The sequence below is a fragment of the Halyomorpha halys genome, unplaced genomic scaffold, assembly GCF_000696795.3.
Source record: "Halyomorpha halys isolate HHAL.00 unplaced genomic scaffold, Hhal_1.1 Scaffold169.1, whole genome shotgun sequence".
Lineage (NCBI taxonomy): Eukaryota > Metazoa > Arthropoda > Insecta > Hemiptera > Pentatomidae > Halyomorpha > Halyomorpha halys.
In genome coordinates, this window is record NW_027104700.1 from 193,005 (window position 1) to 214,834 (window position 21,830).

A 21,830-nucleotide genomic window follows, 5' to 3' on the forward strand; every position below is an offset into this window, starting at 1 on the left:
CCTAAACCTATTTTGGAGGGGGGAGGAAGAGAATGACTGTAGACGTAGATACGCGGAATCGTGAACAAGTTTTGTTGAAGGGAGAAAAAAGTTAAGACCTCAAATGGCATATTATTAACTTTCAACTCAACTCTCATACAAATTTTTAAATCAATTTGAAGAGGCTGTGGAGGTTTTTGAATCTTCGATAAAATGGTGGAGGTGGAAGAAAATCATTGAGACCTCCAAATGCACTTCCCCAGGTTCAAAAAACATTCAAAATGCAACAAAAAAAAAAACCTTTGAACATGACCAAATTATACTGAAATTCAGTTCCACTTTTATGATACTTCTGCCTGGAAAAAAATCAACACAAAACCTGATCCATTGGGGGATGCTCGCGGTTGCCCAATCATGCAAGAGGAGAGGGGAGAATATATTTAATTGATATCTCCGAAAACTCCAAAACTATTCTTGAATTATTAGCTTGTTAAAACTTTTTAAGAATCTCGAATAAAAAAAAAATTACAAATCAACAATTCTTTTCATCCAAATTACTTCATTTCCAGGTTGTTAAAGTACTGAGTGATATAGCTGCTCTTCTATAAAAAAATATTTAAATTATTTTTAGCGATCCCTATGAAAGAGCCTATAACCTTTAGCTTATAAACAAATCAAACATTATATTTAAAATTTTTAAGCTCTTTGCTATACGCTCAAACTATGGTTTTTAGTACTTAAATTCTTTATAAAATTGAATAATTATTCTGATAAATTAAATAATAAATCCAAAATTAATGCAATCACTTTTTCACGAGTAGTAGAAAAATTCAATATCAAATACTCTGGTATCCTGAGTCCGAAAGCGGCTATTATTCACCTAATGCTATGGAAGCCTTGATCTGTTCCTAAGGAAGGTTAGTTATCCCAATTATTAATTAACGTGTTGTGATAATTTCTATGTTATTCAACATTGTCCCAAAGCAAAGTTCCCAATATTCACTTATGAATGGAATATTCATGACCGAAAATAACATATTAAAAAAGAATTACGAGTAAGAAAAACTCTTATCGTACAGTCTTGGGTCTAATGAAACAATTTCCTAACGCATTACCGAAAGGATTGTGCTTTAGATATATTTGGAAGCAGTTTTCGAATTTATGTAAGGCCAAGCTTTTTGATCTTGAGAAAAAAAATAAATATAAGGATGAAAAATAAAAGGCCTGGATTTGTGTATTGTAGAACTACAAACTGTAGTGCTGTATCACGAACTGTTCACTTTCTTCATTCACAGCTTGGTTGTTTTCCTTCAAATCTTGAAGATGTGAATGAGAAGCAAGAAGAAAGTTTTTATGAAAACAAAAGAAATAGAACAAAGATATCATGGATGATTAAACATTGATATGGTGACAGATTACTGTTGGATCTTAGAAAGAGAAAATTCTCAAGTTAGCAACAAGAACACCACCAAAAGAAATTATGAAGGAAATGGTACACCTTTGTTAGTGGTTTGATGATTTCACCTAAACCTTTGATAGTTCTCATTTAACTGTATTTTTATATCTATAGTTCGTATTCAACTAATAATAAAATTAAAACAAACTCTTGCACTAAAATATACGTCACTTTTAAACAAAAAAAAATTTTTTTTTTAATCAACATCAAAAATTACATAAATCGGTAAACAAAACCAAAAAAAAAAAATAGGGTAATAGCTTGTCAATATTTTATGTTTATATTTATAATACTAGAATGACTTTATGAAGTAACGCGTGAGTGTTGAAAGAGAATATAATAACCTTGATCTTTTGTGTTCATGTAACGCATCAACATCATCGATTTCAAAACATGCAAGGTATTCTATGCCTGCATCCACATGTGAAAAAATCCTATCAAATATGGAAATATTGATTCTTTAGGGTAATTGTTTTTTCTTTTCAGTCTCAGGAAAAGTTTTATTAGCTTGCTTAGAAAAACGATTGCATTCAGTAGAGCGCTTAAATCCAGCTGTAGTATATGACCTTACCAACATACTAAATTTACTTTCAAGAAGGATGTGTGCTATATTTATCGGAAATAAACTTTGTGCGCTAATCCAGTCCCAATCCAAAAGATCTTTCGTCTCCTAACCCTATCTGGACAAAGCGTTACATGATTTGAAGGTTCATGAGTATTCTACTCGGCGACTGAAGAGACACTGGAGAGGGACGCCCTGTCAGCTATAATCGAATCCTTTCGCTCAAGCTATTTGCTTAATGCACCATGAAATATTTTATTGCTGTGGTAAATGAAAATATGTTTAAGTAATGGATAGAATAAATAGATAAAACATCATCCTATTGAGCAATGGGAACTCTTATTTGTTTGACTTTCTCTATCCAATCTAGAATCTATTCATAATGATGAGTAGATAGTTGGTCGTGGATAATATATATATAAGAAGATTGGGGGTGCGTTCAGTGACGAAAAAAAAAATTATTTATTAGTTCGGACATTTCAGCCTTGAATTTCAGGCCTACATCAGGGCTAAGAACTTAAATAGACAACAACCGTAAAAATTAAATGGAATTACAGAAAATCTAGAAACATAGGAGATAACAGATAATGTATGTACATAAGAAGTATTAAAGAAAATGCGTAATGTAATATGATTAGAACATAGAAACTGTATATAATAATATACAGATAAAATAGTAATATTAAAATTAAGAATGAAAAAAGAAAATAACATTGATATGAGAATCAACTAATTAAATACATGTACAAAATTCGAAATTATTTAAAAGAGAGAAATACTTTATTCATCTATCTGCCCAAATACATCAGGTTGCTACATCACACAGCATACTGATCAATCCGTAATCGGACATATATAAATTACATATAATTACATGGTATAATAAAATAGAAAGAAAACAGTTTTTTTTCCCTACAGTTTCCTTTTACTATCAATTTCAGTCTATACACCAAATACAAATATTTCAATTCATTCCTTTTTTTCTTTCCCTCTTCTGTTCCTTCAATTTCACCGTTTCACAATTTTTAATTCACCAGATCAACAAATTCACTCTCCCGAACTCACCCTTCTAGATCCTCTCCAGTGACCCGCTAAACAAATTCACTACTAGACGGCAATGTGAGATCAGACCATTAATAATAGTCACAGCAGTAGATCAGTTTACCAAAAAACATACAAATAAATACTAACACGAGTATTGTTACGAAAACAATACTAACACATAGATTCAAAGGAAAATATAATAAAAAGCCGGTTACAAGAAACACTTGAATGGATAAATCAGTTTAAGAAAAAAAAATTATAAAAATAATAGTACTAATAAAGTAAAACAAACAGCTTGGTCTTTGGAAAAATATTTTAAATTTCTGTCGTAATTTCCTTAGTTTTTCTTTAAGTTTTTCATATTACTTAAATTTTAAATAATATCCAAATTTGCACATGTACATATTTATTTAGTTGATTCTCATATCTATTTTCTTTTCTTTTTCCATTCGTAATTTTAATATTACTATTTTCCCTTTATACTATTATATACAGTTTAAATATTCTTATAATATTAGACTACAAATTTTCATCAATACTATTTATGCACCTACATTATCTTTTATCTTCTCATGTTTCTTCTTTTTCTGTAATTCCATTTAATCACTTTGGCTGTTATCTTGTTTTAGTTCTTAGCTATGTTGAAGGCTTTAAATTCTGGGGAATATTGAATGACTGGGCAATCGAGAACACATATCTCCCCCGAACATCTCCTCATAGAATCTATTCATAATTAAATTCAGTATAATCAACATCTAAATTTAATTTTTAACTTGATTAAAGACTAAACGTAGCTTTTCATATTAGAACTTTAAGTGAAATTGCAGACCTGATTCCACGAAAATAGTTCTAATTAAGATCTTTTTAACAGCACTTTTTCTCTAGGATCTCGCATTAGAATAAATAAAAAATACATTGTTATTAATAAAGTACGACAATATTGGGAAGCTTTATGAATAAAGCTGAATAAAAGGTTCCGTCATAGCTCCTGGCACAGCTGTGAAGCTGCAAGGATTGCACTGGAGCGAGTCAAGAAGAGCAGCTGGTGAGATCAATTGTTTCCCGATTTCAGGATTGCTAAACATTCAATTTCCCAACGTCTCGTAACAGCTGCCAACATTTGCACTTTCAAAACCTTACAGAGTCGTCAAAATCTCCTTTCCTTTTCAGTTTTTTATTAATACAAACAATTTTTTCTCTGAATTTCATTCTTGTGCAAACCATTCAGTAAGCTCTGATGAAGCCCTGCAAAGTGGAGCGAAACGTTGGCACATAATAATTTTATTACTATTTAAGTTTTTTTCACCAAAAATAGATTTTTTATAATTTTGTTTTAAATTATCAGACATGACTATTAAAGAAATTACATACCCGTTTACGCACGATATTCCTAGTTTTTGTTTTAAATTTCAGCTGTTTTCATTGATTAACTCTGTAGTCTCTGGTAAATGTATTCATTCTTATTTATTGAAAATATTGATAATTATAAAGTCGAAGTTAAAATTGATAAAATAAAATCTTAAACTCAGCCATGTATTTATGTGCAGTATTTACACACCTCCTAGGAAACTCTATTCCAAGCTTGTGGAGGGGAAAGCAAACTACAGGAAGCTGTTTCATAAAGTATATCTAAGAGAGATTTATCCGTTTTAATACCTTCTGAAAATCACCACATTTCAGAACTAACCAGGAAATTTCACCGTTTCATGTCAATGCCCATTTAGTCTATGAGTTAGGAACTCCAGTCAAATTTACTAAATTCATTTTTCTAGTGGGTTTTGCAAACCAATTTTTTAACACGGCTTCAAATATACTTTGATTGAGCATAATGAGGTATACAATCGAATAAATTTGTAATTGTTTTAATTTACGTTTTAAACTTTAGGCGACGGAACCCTTTTGGAGAAAGTAGAAAAATGGCGGAACCCCTACACTAACATTTGATAAAGAATAAAGTGAAGAGAAATAGGTATATTTTGGAAGATCGCTAGATTACGTTTTTTAAAAAATTTATGTATTGAAATTTACAATTTTACAAAAAAAAAAAATATATATATATAATAAGTAAATGTGATAAATATTTAAGAACACATGATAACTTTAGGATGAAACCACCCAATTGTGGCACTTCAATCGTCGTTTTAAATTAGAAGGTCCCGTGCACATCTTCTTTTCGTACGCCTCACAGGATTATTAGGGAGTGTTAAGGATGAGAGATTAAGAACTAATGGGTTTGGGTGGGTAAGGATTCGGAGTGAAAGGAGGAATATCTATTTCAGGCCAAATCTTCAATGAAGGGGATGTTAAGGTCGTACAAAAAAAAAAAAATTAAGACTACCTAAATATGTAATTTATCAACCAATAAATTCGTAAATTATTTTATGGAACCCCTCAAAGAGGCTCACCGATTCCTAGGGTTTTGGGTGACCCCGGTTGGGAACCACTGAACTATACTATACTCATGTTTGATGTTAGATAAATAAAAAAAAATTGGTTTTCATAGTTCAAATATTATTAACCCCCAACAATTTTATTCCTAAGTACTAAAGGTAACGTTAGTTCTAGACAAGAAAAAAAATAAGATCAACTTTGGTGTTACGAATTTCCGTAAGGATGGGGGTGCTCTTCGCCGTTTACCTACGACATACCGTATACCTGTCTTATCGTTAGGGATGATGGGGTTCTGGAAAGGCCGATAAGAGATGACGCCAACAGTCCATACTTCCAAAAGGTTTTCTCAACAAATATATCCGAATAAGAAAATCATTTCATAATATCAGAAACGTTTATCATACTGTGACAATGAAGCCTTATTTGTAAATACGAACTTATTTTGTTTACAGTATGAAGATAAAATTATATGTTGTTTACTGAGTCTAGATTAGCAAGAATATTGAATTTTGCTCGATTTTACAAACTTTAGCAGACAAGAAAACAAGAGGAGTGTTATTATGAACAATATACTTATGTAATTATTACTAAATTTTACTCGTAGTATTATTATGAAGTAATTTAAAAACAAACTATTAGTATTTTATGTAAAATAATCAGCTCTCGTTGCTTCAGTAAGATTCGTTTTCATATAGTTTAGTAATTTTTTACAGAGCTAAGCTTTAAAAATCAACTGAACTATCATTGGAATTGTTCTCCTCTTTCCAATTCTTTAAACTAAAACCCACCGTAAAATCTTAAATGCTCTCGATCATTACGTAAACAAAACTATTCATATTCATAGTTCGGCCTCTCATATTGACGATTTGGCACAAAATAAATTCCTATCCATCTATCCTATTCATACCTACTTAAATGCAATGCAAATACAGATAACTATTATGTCTCCATTAGATTCCAGATAATCATTTGAGAGTATAAATAAGGGAGTGTCGAAATCGCTTTAAGTAAAACTTCTTTACAAGCCACTACTATATTTAATAAAATTACATTAATTAATAAAATTGTATTAGTAACAAAGCTTTAAAGACCTATACAAATATTATTAAAAAAAAAAAAAAAGCCATTACTAAGGTCAGATTTTCTTGGAACTTTTCCAACAGCAATGCAATTCCTGACCTAATTTTCATTCCTATATCTAACTTAAAAAAATGTATTTTAAACATTGAGTTATTTAAAAATCATTTTTCTAGCACCCATTCAATCAACACACAAATATTCATCCCTTTAAATGATTTGGAGAGGCTTTAGAGGTACACAAGGTCTCAAAAGGCACTTTTTTAACATAAACTATTCAGGTATCAGTTCCCAACGTATTAACTCAATTGCAATGAGTTATAAAGGTAAGTAAAACTTTAAAAAATGAAAAATACATTTGACCATGCCGTAGTTTTAACTGAAATTCGTACCCACTTCTATGATAGACCAATAACCTACAAAACAACCATAAATTTTAAATGTTTTGATCGGAAACAGGCCTTTGGAATTGCAAAATATTTTGGATATATATAAAACTGTAACCGTGTTCGGGGTTATTAAGATGCTAATGTTGATAAATGAATAAAATTCTAATAATTGCATCCATGGAATTCTCCACACCGGATGACAATGATGTGAATGAGGAAGAACGTGAATACAACTACGAAGGCTTAGAAAACCGAAGCAGAGCTCCTATAACCTACAGATAACCACGGACCAGATAACTCCATAAGCTCCAGATGCATGGTTATTATCTTATCTCCTGCTTCCATTTAGTCTGGAGGCGTTCCCAACATAGAAAGAGTGTTTAAACTCTAGAGTGTTGTGTAATTTGAATTCAATGCTGGTAGGGGATTAGTTTCCTTCCCTGAAAATATGAATGGAGATGGCACTTCTAAAGGCAATTTTCTTTGTTTGCTATCTTCTTGATGTATGCTATCTAATTGATGTATGATTGTGTGATTTAATCCGGCTAAATCCTTCTTTCGAATTTCAACGATTCCATAAATAGAAAATATTATAAGAATACAAAGGGTAGTCAGGATTAACTTCAGGAGTTAACAAACATAAGGAGACTCGTTAATTAGCAAAAGAACATCCCTTGTTAACAAATGTATTTCTTTTCATGTCATGGAGCAATGGGATATAACTCTGCTAGAAGCATTGCGAGCCAGTTTTGAAATGTAAATTTTAGAATTTCTCAGCCTGATTCCATATGCGGATATGCTTTTTAAAGCCTTCTTATTGTTGAGAACACAGAGTACTCAGGAAAGTACTACGATTATTATTTGAGTGATATTCTTTAGTCATGGAAAACTCAGAAGGGAAATATTAACTCAAACCTCTGAATGGAAATTATATATGCTGTGAAGTCTGGGCGGGAGAGACTTCTGAGTTGACCTCTTCCTGATGTGAAAGACCAACCCAAAACAGGTTGAGCAGGAAAGCCTCTGGATGTCTCGACTCAATCAAGGCATATTTATAGCTCAGTTGACCAATAAGAAATACAGTCTGACCCAGATTTAATTCATACTACTTTTTTCAAAAGTAACATACTTTCGACAACTTTTATTATAATTTTAATTAGTTCTACTATGAATAAAAGTTTATCATTTAGGGATCTGAATTCCTTTTCTTAAGTTTTACTTTAAAATAACTGAAAAGTTCATGATCTTCGCTTATAAGATTTTCATCTTATTTTTAGTTGGTCGACTAAATTTGTTTCTTAACATAACAGCGATATACTAGAAGGTCCTGACGACATCTTCTTTAAAGTCGTGTGGAAACTTGAGAAAATACAAGAGCTTAATCTGCTCCTGCCGTTCACATCATTCCTTCTAAGTACTTAAGCGTGTGTGAGTGAAATTGTTTCTATATCTATGAATCATGACTTCCAACAATTGTAAGTCAAGGATTTCGAAGAAACCGAAGAAATAATGTACAGATAAAAATTTACACGGAATTTTATTTTTAGTAATCCATTGATTTTTCGCAATATGCTATAATAACCAAAGGGTTGTAGACAACATGTATAAAGAAAAAAAAATCGGACGACGAGGAACGTCTGTACTCGTGTCGATACCGTCCATAAGATGCCCATGGTCCAACTATCATCGGGTCATATCTTTCCGATTGGAAAATCATCTGATTATTTTGTCGAAATCCAACAAAATGTTTCAAAAGATTTCGAGAGCATTATTTTAGAAAATTGTCAAGAATCAAGATAAAAAAACATGGATATATTTCACAAGCACCTCATCTCATCAGACCTGGCCATCACCAGCTTGAGACTCTTGGAAGGAGAATCAAAAAATGGAACAATCTGCGGAGGTGACCAAAGTCTTCGACTATGTGGAAGAGTGCTGTTATAATGATATGAGTTTAGTAAATATAAATTCTGAATTTTTTTCAATTTCCTTGTTCAAAACTTTTAAAAAAAATTATTCTCTTTTTTTAAAGCAATCCACAGCGAAGGTGATGTTTGCCTAGTTATTTACTGGTAAGCAACCTATTCTGACCATGGTTGGGGGGGTCAAGTTTTTCATTTTGTAGGACCGCTATTTAATGAAAAAAGTCAACGTCCCAGGCCGGATTCGAGCAGGCGTCGCCCGTAGATCTCAGAGCGATAAACATCTGAGCTACGGACGGTAAAAAAAAAAATATATATATATTGAAATTCACAACTGTATAAATAAATATGACGTGGGTTATATTAAATGACACGATACTGTCTCATGGAGGGTCTACACGTTGGTTGAACTTAAGTTTCCAAAAATTTAGCTGACTTTCATTTTTTGTTTTTAATTAATTTTAGTACATGTTAGTTTCTTATATAATATTTACTAAATTTTACAAAACATATTGGATTGGCATTAACATTGTTCAATTTTTAACCTTAGATTTTTCAACTGGTCAATGCCTGTTGGATAGTACTAATACCTACTAGTAATACCTATTTCTCTCCAAAATTTTGGTTATAGTTAAGCCTCAATCAATTACGACTTAACTATGGTAGTCTGTATTAGAAAATCTACAAGGAAACATAACCTTTAGGCAGATATCATGGAATGTAGTTTATATGGAATAGGATTTATGATTCACAATATTGGCGTTCTGCTACACTGTTCGCCGTGTTTCTCAGATTCCTTTCGTCCTGTTTACCATTTGCTCCGGGGATCTCGTTCCATTATGTCTTGGAAACCATCTTTTGTCTGCTGGCGTAGGATTGTAGAATAAGAGAGATTTAAATTTAATAATTTAAAATTTAAAAAACTTTATGCAGACTATTCTGCCCAGGTCATTAATTAATTTCACCAGATATTAAAACATTTAGAAATCATATAATTTTATTAATAAGCAAGACTTAGAAAAGCCATTATTACAAAATTCAGACATAAGCTAAGTTTTGCTTATTAATAAAATTATATGATTTCTTTATGTTTTAATGTCTCATAAAATAATTGTGGACTGAAATTAATGACCTAGCAGAATAGGCTGCATAAAGTTTTTTAAAAATTGATGAATTGTTTCTGAAATTGTATTAAGGTATGATAATTTATTAATAATATTGTTCTTTGTTTAAAATTGTTAAAAACAATATGTATAATAAAAGCTGTTTGTGATAGATTGTCCTTGAGGATAGCCGAATTGGCCGCAACGTCGGACTTATAAAGAAATATAAATTGTTTTGAGACTAAACTTGGATAAAATTTATTTTATTTGAAGAATAAAAACCAGTTTCAAGAAATTGTAAATATTATATACAATTTCTTTTTTTTATTTTTGCTTAAAGAAATCTAGTTTGGTCCACACATCACACAACCTTCACTTACCATAAAAATTCGTATTTTAGGGTTTCTGGAGGTGTAAAAAGTGAATACCAACTTTTTCCTGACAATATAATAGCCGTGTACACATGAATGCGATCGAAAGAGATCGGACGATCTTAGTTTTTTTTCTGATTCGAACTTCTGTTTATAATTTTCGTTTTTTTTTTGTTTTTTTAATTATTTATCTTTTTTTAAATATTCTCTATGTATTCATTAATTGTTGCTAACAGTGGAAACTGGTTATTTATTTCAAATAAACCAAATTAAAAGTACTTTAAGGAAAATTGTTTAAAATTAGACATTTAAGCCCAGTTAGATTATTTCAATGGCCATAAGACCTCTCTGACATTAAATACCATTTGATTGCATATTGATTAACCGACTTTAATAAAAGTTCATAACGGTCCTAACGACTTTTTTTTCAGAAAATCATAAAAAGTTATAGTAAAATCCCAGACATACACATGTCCCTGGACCATTTTTCGAGACTTGGTTATTTGGACTCAGACCTCAAAACGTATATTACCTTCGAAAACTCGAATACAAAATTTTCACGGTCACAATACTTCCTCTTACAACATTTGTAAAAAAAAGAGGTGTGGTACTGTGGTAAGGCATGATGCTACTAACTCAAAGGACCCGAGTTCTAATCTAAATTGTTTTCTGTTACACTGTAGCCGTGAGTCAACCCAGTGGGTTCTAGAGCCCTCCTATCATGCCGATCACTGGAAATGAGAGGTCTGAGTGAGTGAAATAGGCAGAATAAAATTGTAAATTGTAATGAAATTGATAAATTAAAAAAAAATAATAAAATAAAATATTTGTATTTAGTGTGTATTGATTGTAGAAGGAAAAAGTAGGGAAAAAAATTGTTGTATAATGCTAATATATAGCTAATATATTGTATATATTTCCGATCATGGATTGATTGGTATGCTGTGTATTGTCGCAACCCAATGTATTAGGGCAGCATGGCTAGATCATTTCTCTCTCTTCATAAAAATATCACGAACTAATTCTCTCAAAATTTCGTGTATCTGAGCACTGAGCATAGACGGGATTGATTACATTGGCTCCCGGTAGGCCTCCTATTAGACACTCTCACGGCAGTTTCACAAGGATAATTAGCATGTAAAAATAACTAACCCATTTTTCAACTACCTGTTGATGAAAGTACCAAACCGTTTGATACGGTTATCCAATATTTTCTAAACCCGACTTCCTTACACCCACAACTGTAACTATCAATATAACCAAATACGTTGGGGTTCGTAATAGAAACTAAATTTCCATGGTTGTTCGAGAAACGCATTGATGTAATTTTCCATTACGGCAATAAAACTTTCTTAAGAAAGAAAGGGCACTTTATATAAAAATACTTAAATTGGAGTTTACAGTTTAACCTCAGCGGCATGTAGAGTGCTGGTAATTATCTATGGCTACATACCCCTCCTCATAGATCTTATGGCTGAAACGAAATGTGGAGTCACCCATTTAAAGTTTTTATTTGTTCATAATATAACAAAATACATTTTGTAACGTTTTATAAAGTCTGTATCTTTTCTGTAATATGATTGAAATTGTTCATAATTCGGCTAATAAAAATGTAAAACAAAAACATCATTATTTAACCCACAACTATAGACCTGATGGAAGTCAAGAGCCCAAGTGATGAAAAAACAAAACAGTTATTTCATCCTAATTTTTTATTAATTTCATGAAAACTATGTATGTTTAAAAGCTAAAATCGACGACTCTGCAACCATAGTTTGGGGAAATAAAAAATGGCCGCTGTTTCAGAACATACAAAAAATTGATTATTTAGTTATTTTAGTTTTTAAAAATGTGCATTATTTCCTTCCAGAATATTATTTAGTTTTTAACTAGACTAAACAAGGAATCCTGTAAATGCCATTAAAAAGAAAATATTGAAGTATTCAAAGTGCACGCCTCTTGAACAATATTTTATTTCATGAAAACTACCTACACTAAAAAAAAACAACTTGTTTTGTACATTGTTTAAAGTAGAGTAAATTTCCTAAAATATTTTAACGTAATATATTTGTTTTTTGTTTATTACTTCTTAATACAATTTTTCAAAAAGCAACATTTTTTCCAAACAGCGAAAAATCGATATTTTGCGAATTTATTTTGGCAAATATCATCTAAACTGCTACTCCTAGGAAGATAAAAGTCATAGACCACTTTATATGCTCATCTGATTTCACTTCTCTATTAACTTTCTTAGTAATTATTTATTTGTAGGTTGTTAAATATTTTGAATCCTCTTTCTATACATTTTTATTGCTTCTATTTATTTTATTCGTTTAAAAATTACATCTAATATGGTCCTTGTTTCATAATAAAGTACAAACTAATACTATTAACGATTTAATTAATACAATTACACTGACTTGTACAATAGTAACTTGTACTTCAGTACTTTTTAACTCCTGTAATATTATTAATAGTCCTCCTTATTATGAAAAAAATAAGTATTAGTGTAATTAACACGTTGTCTCTAAACTTGTATTTTGAACTAATACTATTAGCTTTCATTATGAAACAGGGTCCAGGACGTCAAATAATTCCTGAGATATATTTTTTGAAAATAAATTAACCAAATATTGATACCTCATTATTAAATGCAGGTTTTTAAAAAAAGTTATATCGGAGACTACTGGACGTAAGCGCAGGGGTGTTTGTAGAGATTAGGGCTCATATTTGCTACTGATGTTCCAGGTTAAATAATTTAACGAGGTAGAGAAGGAGTTAGATTTATATATATGGAGCTGTGCATGAAAAATTAAACTTTTATAAAGTTTTAAAACAGCAGCTATTTTTATTTCCGTGACTATAGTTGATAGAGTCATAAATTTTACATCTATAGTTTTTTTTTTTAAGTAAAAAAAAATGGGGTGAATAACTGCTTTTTGACCATGAACCTCTGGTCACTTAAAAATCAAGGTTTCCAGGATATCCTAACTTACCTGTTTATCCGCATTTTTTTTTTTTTTTTAAGAAAAAAAGATTACTCTTTCAGAAAATAGTAGGTCGACTTAGGACATTAAATTTTTAAACCGGTTCTAATTTAAGTTTTAGTTTAACTTTTTACAGTAGCCATTTAATATATCTGGTATTGGACTTGTCTTCTTAAAGCAGCTTAATTGTTTCTTACGCGTTTCCACTCAATGATCAAGAAGAAATGAGGTAAAGAATGGGCGAGGTTAAGGGACATTATTGAATTGTGTATGCAGCTAAATATACATACCCTAGTTTACCAATATTTTTGAACCTTTACAAACTATTTACGCACCCAAAGTATTTGATATGACCTCTCACTTCAATCTTTACAATTCCTTTATAACTTGATTGATTTTGTTTCAAAACCGGGAAGATATGCTTCAAAACTTCAAACAGATATGCTTTTGTGTTCAATATTTTCAATTATGAATCCTTGTTTTCGACAGAGAAAAAGACAATTTTAACCCCTCCTGATCTCAAAAAACGATATATCACTTTTCAAGATACATAAAAAAAAAAAATAAATAAACGTCACAACCCATGAAGGGTCTTAGGTTCCAGCAGTTGGTGAGCAGAAACGTCTTTCTAAACCAACGATTGTGCAAAGATATGTTTGAGCTGGGTGTCCAACCGTCAAGCTTTTTTAAGAGGATTGGGCCCCTAACCCAGAGTCGATTCACGGCTAATATAACAGAATAAATAATCACATGCCACAGCCTGATTCGAACGTGGGACCACGAGATTGAAACAGCACCTCACTGATCTACTCTGCTCTCCTCAATTCTAAAGTTGTAAAATAATAATGTAATAAATAATAAACTAATAAAAAATAGACCGCCACAATCTCAGTCCTAATAGAATTTTTCGGGTTTGTAGGTCAACATATCTCGTCCTGTTCTGAAAATGACAAGAGAGTTTTAGTAGAGAGTTCATAAGCATTAGAAAACAATATTCATGCTCCAAACATTTGAAGGTAAGTACGTGTAATCTGTACACAAGAAAAATTTTAATTATGAGTACAGGGAATAAATTTTCAAACCAGTCTTAATATGAGTATTTGTAATCAATAGTAAAAAAAAATATTGAGTATAAATTAATAATCGTATTCATAATTTAATTTTTTTTTTAATTTTGGTAATTTTATTACCTATTTTATACTATTTTAAGTATTTTTATTTTATTGGCTACTCTACTTGACTTTGTACTTGAATTTTTAAGCAAATTGTATTTCCTGTAGTGTGATCAGATAAAAAGTAAAATTAGTGATAAAAGCCTAAGGTGTTTGCTTGGGAATGGACTTCGGTGAAAATCGATCGTTAATTGCACGTTCAAAAGGTCAATAGGGCATCCAATCATTTGTTAATCCTGTTAGTGATTTAGAGAAACAAGGATATTGGGTGGTGAATACGATATTCAACTTACTTATATCCGTTGCTTGAAAATGTTTTTAAAAAAATTAATTTTTATTCACTAAATGTAAATTTGAAGCTATATTATTCACTTCAAAATCCGTTCAGATATTTTTATTATTTTATTTTTTTATTTTAATAATTATCATTTTATTTTCATTTTAGTAGTTGCTAATTAAAATATTAATTGTATCACTTTTGATCAATTCATATTGCACTTATCTACCTTAAAAATTGTATAGCCTCTACAACGCCTTAATAGTCTAAACTGGAATATTTATATTTTACTTATGTCTATTATTTTTATGTGGTATTTTGGCACCGACCGATAGATGTTGTCATCTGGGCCCTGTTTCATAATGATAGCTAATTGTATTAGTTCAAAATACAAGTATAGAGACGAAGTGTTAATTACACTAATACTTATTTTTTTCATAATAAGGAGGACTATTAATAATATTACAGGAGGTAAAAAGTACTGAAGTACAAGTTACTATTGTACAAGTCAGTGTAATTGTATTAATTAAATCGTTAATAGTATTAGTTTGTACTTTATTATGAAACAAGGACCATATTAGATGTAATTTTTAAGCGAATAAAATAAATAGAAGCAATAAAATTGTATATAAAGAGGATTCAAAATATTTAACAACCTACAAATAAATAATTACTAAGAAAGTTAATAGAGAAGTGAAATCAGATGAGCATATAAAGATCTCCCGATTAGATATGTCGTAAGATTTGCGTGCTGCAGGTATGAAACTATTAATTGTATCATTTACTGCATTCATTAAAAGCACTTACCGTATCGTAATAAATGGAAATTGAGTTTCACAAATTAAAGGCGTGTGCAATTAGGCTATTGAAGCGAAAGCTTTTAAGATGGAACATTATTCGGTCTTTAAACTAATTTTTTCGGTCCTATTTTTATTTGAATAAAACTCCATTACGTAGACCTGATTGATACCTTTCGAAAAATAACTATAAGTTAACGTTAATTGAATATCTTAGCACTTTTCAGTCCTTTTACAGACAAAAATTAATTAAGAATAGTGAAAATTGTTATGTTAAATTAATGTAAAAGTCATCAGTCGGAACCAATATTCTAATTGATGGTTTCTAGATGACTTAAAAAAAAAATTCTTAGATTCCAAACTTTAAGGTAACGAATAAAATTTGAACGTTTCAGTAAATTAATGACTGTATTTTTTTTAAAAAATAAATTCAAATGAGTAAAGCTTTAAAAAAAAATTTCTGTATTTAATATCATTTTTACATTAATATTAAAAACAGAATAAAAATCATTATTTGTCTATGCAAGTGCGTGCGTGTGCGTAAATATTCTGTAAGAGATGTTCGTCATTTCTCATTTTCATCCCACCGATGGTCTTTTCAGTAATTTTATATTAATTAATAATTTTTTAAAATATAATTCATTAAAGAAGATTGACATCATAATGTATAAATTTACATAAAATTGATATAATTCATTGGTAATCTCTAGTTATTTGGTTTATGGATAAAGTTTTACTTATGTTCCTGATGGAAATAGGTTATTGATAGATGAACGACGATCCGAAGAAATATCAACTGAAAAAGTTTTAAACTCGTTTGATTCTTCTAAGCATCGAACATAATTTCGTCTGTCTATTGTACATTTTTTAGAGCAATTATTGTTTTTGGAAAGAACATTTGGTAAAAGAAAGATTCATTGTTATCATTCCAGATTCTCAATTAGTGTATAAAAACATTTAAATTTCGCATCATAAACCTTATTGGGCAAGTCTATTGCATTTCAAAAGCTCCTATTGCCATTCCGATTAAATCAAATCTGATATTTTTTTTTCCTTTTCCTTTAAGAAGGTCTATAATAAATGTCATTGCTTCATTCATTTGTTGAACTACGCGAACTTTTCTCAGAAAAGATTCGTTCATTTTGAAAATTATTAGGAAATGTTTCTCTAAAGGTTAGGATTTGTATGATAAATTTGTAAATTGTTATTCGTTTTTAGATCACTGTATTAGAGAACTAGTTTTCTTTAAAAATAAGCGAAGACGTGATATCTGACATATACAACAAAAATATCATCCTTGTTTTTTTAACTTTATCGAAGATTCGTACGATCCACAAAGAGCGTGCTTTGCCCAGCAGAGCAGAACAATTTCACGGCGTCCTTATCAAAATAAAAAAACGAACTTTTTTAGTTTTTTTTTTCGTACTAATTTGAGAATGTGGCATTGATTAACGGCACCCCAGGATACCACAGAACCAATTTAGGGACCACTGTTCTAGAGGGGTACAGATCAAATATAAAATTTTTCTTATCATTGAACTACAGTATAAGATATACACGAAACTCCATAATATCGTATATTTCATAGTTAAACAATTTATTGATTTATTAATCTCTGTAAACACAGGGGGAGTATATTTCATTCAAATAATACATATGTTTATTATGTTTTTCAAAAATTTCATAAATTTCAAAAATAGTTTGTTTCAGTGAAATCTGAAAGGGAACGAAGTTTTCTTTTTTTATTAATTTTATTTTCCCAAGCATAACGTACCGTGGAAAGTTTAATCTGATTGAATCATTGAATTCGAAACAGTTGTTAACTTCGAATTATTATTTGACGCAATAAAGGAATGAATGTCCTTTAATAGCTATCGAGATCAAACAATTGTTCTTTGTAAGGGCAATCATGGCCAGTTTACTGTTATCAGCAATTGGTTTTGCTTTTCATTTACAGAAGGTAACACCATGTTTTAGGTAACAGCGATACCTGCAGTTAATGCTGTCCTAACTATGATTTACTTTCAATAATATTGGTTCGTTGTTCAATTTTACGAAATAAGCCCCCTTAATGCATGATTTGTTGCGGTTATCTAAGCATACATTTTTTTTTTCATAAAAAAAATAAAAATTTAAAACCAACCTCATGTATCCAATTATTAATTCAACTTATTACAACACTTAATATTTTAACTCACGCCTTTTAAATTTTCAGGCTATCTTTTTAAATACTTATAATAGTTATAAAAAAAAAAAGTTTTTGTTTATTTATTCATTTTACTGCCAATTTTTTATGTTCTGTACTCAAATAAAATGAAACATGCATACATAAAAATCTCAAACCGGTGTTTAAATTGTTTTTAGATTTTTATGTAGAATTTATTCTTTTATTCTATTAGAATAGAATCAGCGAAAAATCAATGCATTGAATTATTGAATCGTGAATTATAGAAATTTTTTGTAACATTTTTTTATATAATTTATTTGTTTTTTGTATCCTAAGGCTCTGAACCATCAATTTGGTATCAAACCTCTATTATTGTTGGTATGAATAAAATAGTGTTAAGCTAATATTGTTCAAAAATATATCCCAAAATAAATAGTATCACCATCGTCCTAGACAGCACTGAAGTAAGTAATAAGTAAAACTCACGAAAAGTTCCACTTTTATACCTAAGTAGAAAACTAAAAAAAATCTGTATTTATCAACGGTCACTTAAGTAAGTGAGAAACTCATGTACATTTACACTTTTCTCATATCAAGTCACGTGACTGTACTACACGATAATTGTATTACATTATTATTAATCTGATTAAAATGATGCCATTTTTCAATTTCAGGGGCTTTTTAAATATTGATCTATCTTAAAGTCTCTCCTTCCCGTTTTAAGCTAATATTTCAAAAGTGATATAGGGCCGTCGCTCTCCGGGAGTTTAGCGGGGCGGGTCCGGCGGGGAAGGATAGCCTTTTTTTAGTGTTATGATCTCCTCTTGCAAGATTGTGACATGTCGTACATCTACCAACCTACTCGCTGTAATTGTCCGTTTGAAAAGTCAGATAAGTAAGGCTTCCATGGAGGGCGGGAGTGGAGGGTTTGATGCCGTTTTTCAATTTCAGGGGCTTTTTAAATATTGATTTATCTTAAAGTCTCTCCTTCCCGTTTTAAGCTAATATTATCAGTGATATTGAAAATGTTTACATTTGTAGGTTATTTATTTTATTTTGAGTATTACTAGAAAACAATACCCTCATGACTTAGGGCTCAAAATACTTTACTGGCAGTTAAGTAATTAATTTTGCTTACCTAAGTTGAGGAACCGAAGGTTAAAAATGATATCAAATTTCACTATCGTCAAGTCAGAGGTTCTACTTGAATGCAGTTTATGAATTCAGTCCTTAAGATTAAAACCAAAGCGTTGAAATATGTTGTTTTTTTTCAAAATAGTAGATAAATTAGTATCATAGATTAAAAGCTATCGTTATTTTTCTACTCCATATTATTTTATCTTCAAACCTTTATTTCTTCTAACTTTAGAGTTAAGACTGGTTGCAGAGTTGACTAGAAGTGTTATTTTTCAATTTAGCGATCCCTCTTATCCAAACATTTACTTTCACCACAGTTTAATTAAAAATAAGTAATTTAAAAAATTATCAAATACAAATTAATTCCTTTGGAGTTGTTATCCATTTTTATAGGATGATACTAATAATATGAAGCAATGATAATAAATTAATGGTGTTGGGAAAAAAGAAAAAAAAATCGTGATGAAGATGGCTGAAGTAATTGAAATTAACATTTTGTTTTCTTCTTCCTGTCAAGTGCCTTTCAGTGAGAAAGTGTTTGTTTTTGTTTTGCTATTAACTCGTCAGTATATGACTTCAACATCACTGGTCAGTTGCCTCATTCCTTTAATAGTTTTATCTCAATGCCATCCTGTCGATCGATACAATCGATATAGGAAGTTTCATGCTGATCACTAAATAGTACAAGTGCCCAAGAGGAGGAAAAATTCAGTTATTTCACCTCAATTTTTGATTACTTTAATGAAAAGTACTGGTCAAAATTTGTGAGTCTGGAAAGTATTGTATAAAAAAATGGCGGTTGGTTCAAAACGTTAACAAAGAATAATTTGTCATTCAGATCTCCATATCTTTAAAAATATCAACAAAACTAGAAAACCGAATAGAACATCATTTAAAGTATAGTAAATTTGCTAAAATATGAGTCCTAATAGAACTATTTACGTTTTTATTGTAGTTTTTAAAAAAGCAACATTTGATAAAAAAATGCCCTGAAAAATCAGTAGTTAGTAAAATTTATTTTGGGACTTCTATATCTCAGAAATCATTAAAGGCACAGATGTCTATTACCACTCAAATTTAAGCTATTTAAATTTTCTATAAAGTAGAATCTACTTTTATCTTCATAGGACTAGCGGTTTTCATGATATTTGACAATTTTTTTTTCTATATTGGACCTGTGGATAATTATACATTTAGTAAATTTGATGTAAGTTATGATTTTTTTTTAAAGGGTTTCAAGGTTTTATTAAGTTATAATTTTTTAAGTAAAGTTGCAGTTTATAACGCCTTTAATGAAATAATGGATCGCAATTTGAGAACTCATTATATCATTTAGTAAATTAATCAAGCGAATAATGTGTATACATTTTTATATCTCAATAGCTGGTATTAGTGATTAAAATATATCCATTGTTTCTTCTATTCCTCTTTACTGTCGAGCAGTAACCACATTTTCCATACTGACATTTTTATCAACATTGAGAACTAGAGTTTACTGATTCTTTCTTGAATACAGTTTGTTTTTCAAACACTCCCTCAATGCTACTGTAATAGGTATTAACCTCCGCAAAAATTGCTTTCCGGCCTTCCTGATAAATCTATAATGATACACATAAAAAGTTTTCTTCTGAATAATTTCGGGTAGTACCGTGAAAAAGGTATAATAATAGTGAAATAATATACTTCTTATATGGAGGCATAACCCACCTGATGGTTTATAATCTTCTACCAGAAAGGCTTGTTGTGGTTATATTGTGCACGGCGACGGCACCAAACCCAATCCGACCAAAAATTATACAGTTTATCTTACTGAAGGTTTATAATAGGGTTAGTAAAGATTTTGAGTAATTCAAGCATCTTCCGTCAGTTTTATCGAAAACGATTTTGTTTAAGTGTAAAATATGACCATAAAAACTGGATATGACGATAACGAAAACATTATTCAACACTTAGAATCTAAATTTTTGAGATTTCATAAAAACTTTTTTGACCCATTATGGTAGTTTTTATTTGACTTTCATTTATCTATTACAGTATGGCCAAACGATCTTAGAGCCATAAGTTTAAAAAAAAAAAATTACACACGAAAATAATTTGTGTGTCCATGTATTCCATAGAGATTTTACTTAATTTAACAGAAACAATACATATGTACTTGAAACAAAGCAAAGGAATGATATTTTCTGCATGCTCTTATCTATCCGATCAGTCTCGATAATATTATTGTTTTAAAATAAATGAAAATGTGTTGGTACTTTGATCACTTACCTCCGCAATACTTCATATATGAAATATGTAATAATATGTAAACGAAAATATTGCGTAAAGCTTTTACTGTCTTAATTGATAGCTAACATAAATCATTTAAATTAATTTTTAATGGTGTATGAACAGGATGTAGAACATTTCCAAACATGTCCGAAAAATAAAAATTCACTGTCGTGGCCAGATAAAACATCAAAGATAAAAATTTTTAAGAAACGAGTTTCGAATGACTTTCTAGTATATGGAATTATAGGCTAAAACTTGATATTGCCCATAGCATTGACTCTTATCCCACTCACACATATGGTCTAGAAAAGAAAAATTACAGATCAGTTTGTTCTGAACTATCATGGTTGGGGAGCGATATAGTTAATGACCTTAATTTAAAAAAAATATTATGAATAATTATCACAATATTCACGAAATGAGATCTTGAAATTAATAATTGGGCAGTAATTAACTTAAATGATTTTTAAAGTTACGATTGTTGTGGTTTCTCAAGGCAGCTTTTTTGACAGCGATATGGGTGTAAAAATTTCAAATTAAAATTTTATCAGTATATTTTGTGTTCAGGTTTTGCGCATTACTGATTTTAGCACAGAGCTAACTAAGAAGATGCATTTTTTAAATATTTTTGTAGATTTTTTTTTTAATTAGAAGTTATAAATTCCTATTGTTTCAGAAATCCTAATAAGATTTCAATAATAATCACATTAAGCTGAGTAAAAATATAT

The 21,830-nt window shown here is 30.1% G+C and overlaps 1 protein-coding gene across 1 annotated transcript in view; it reads right to left on the reverse strand.

Annotated features, from left to right (window-relative positions):
* The window catches only part of LOC106678944 (organic solute transporter alpha-like protein), a 194,846-nt gene that overhangs the window by 6,254 nt on the left and 166,762 nt on the right, over nt 1-21,830 (reverse strand). The gene's annotated exons all lie outside the window — the stretch shown is intronic.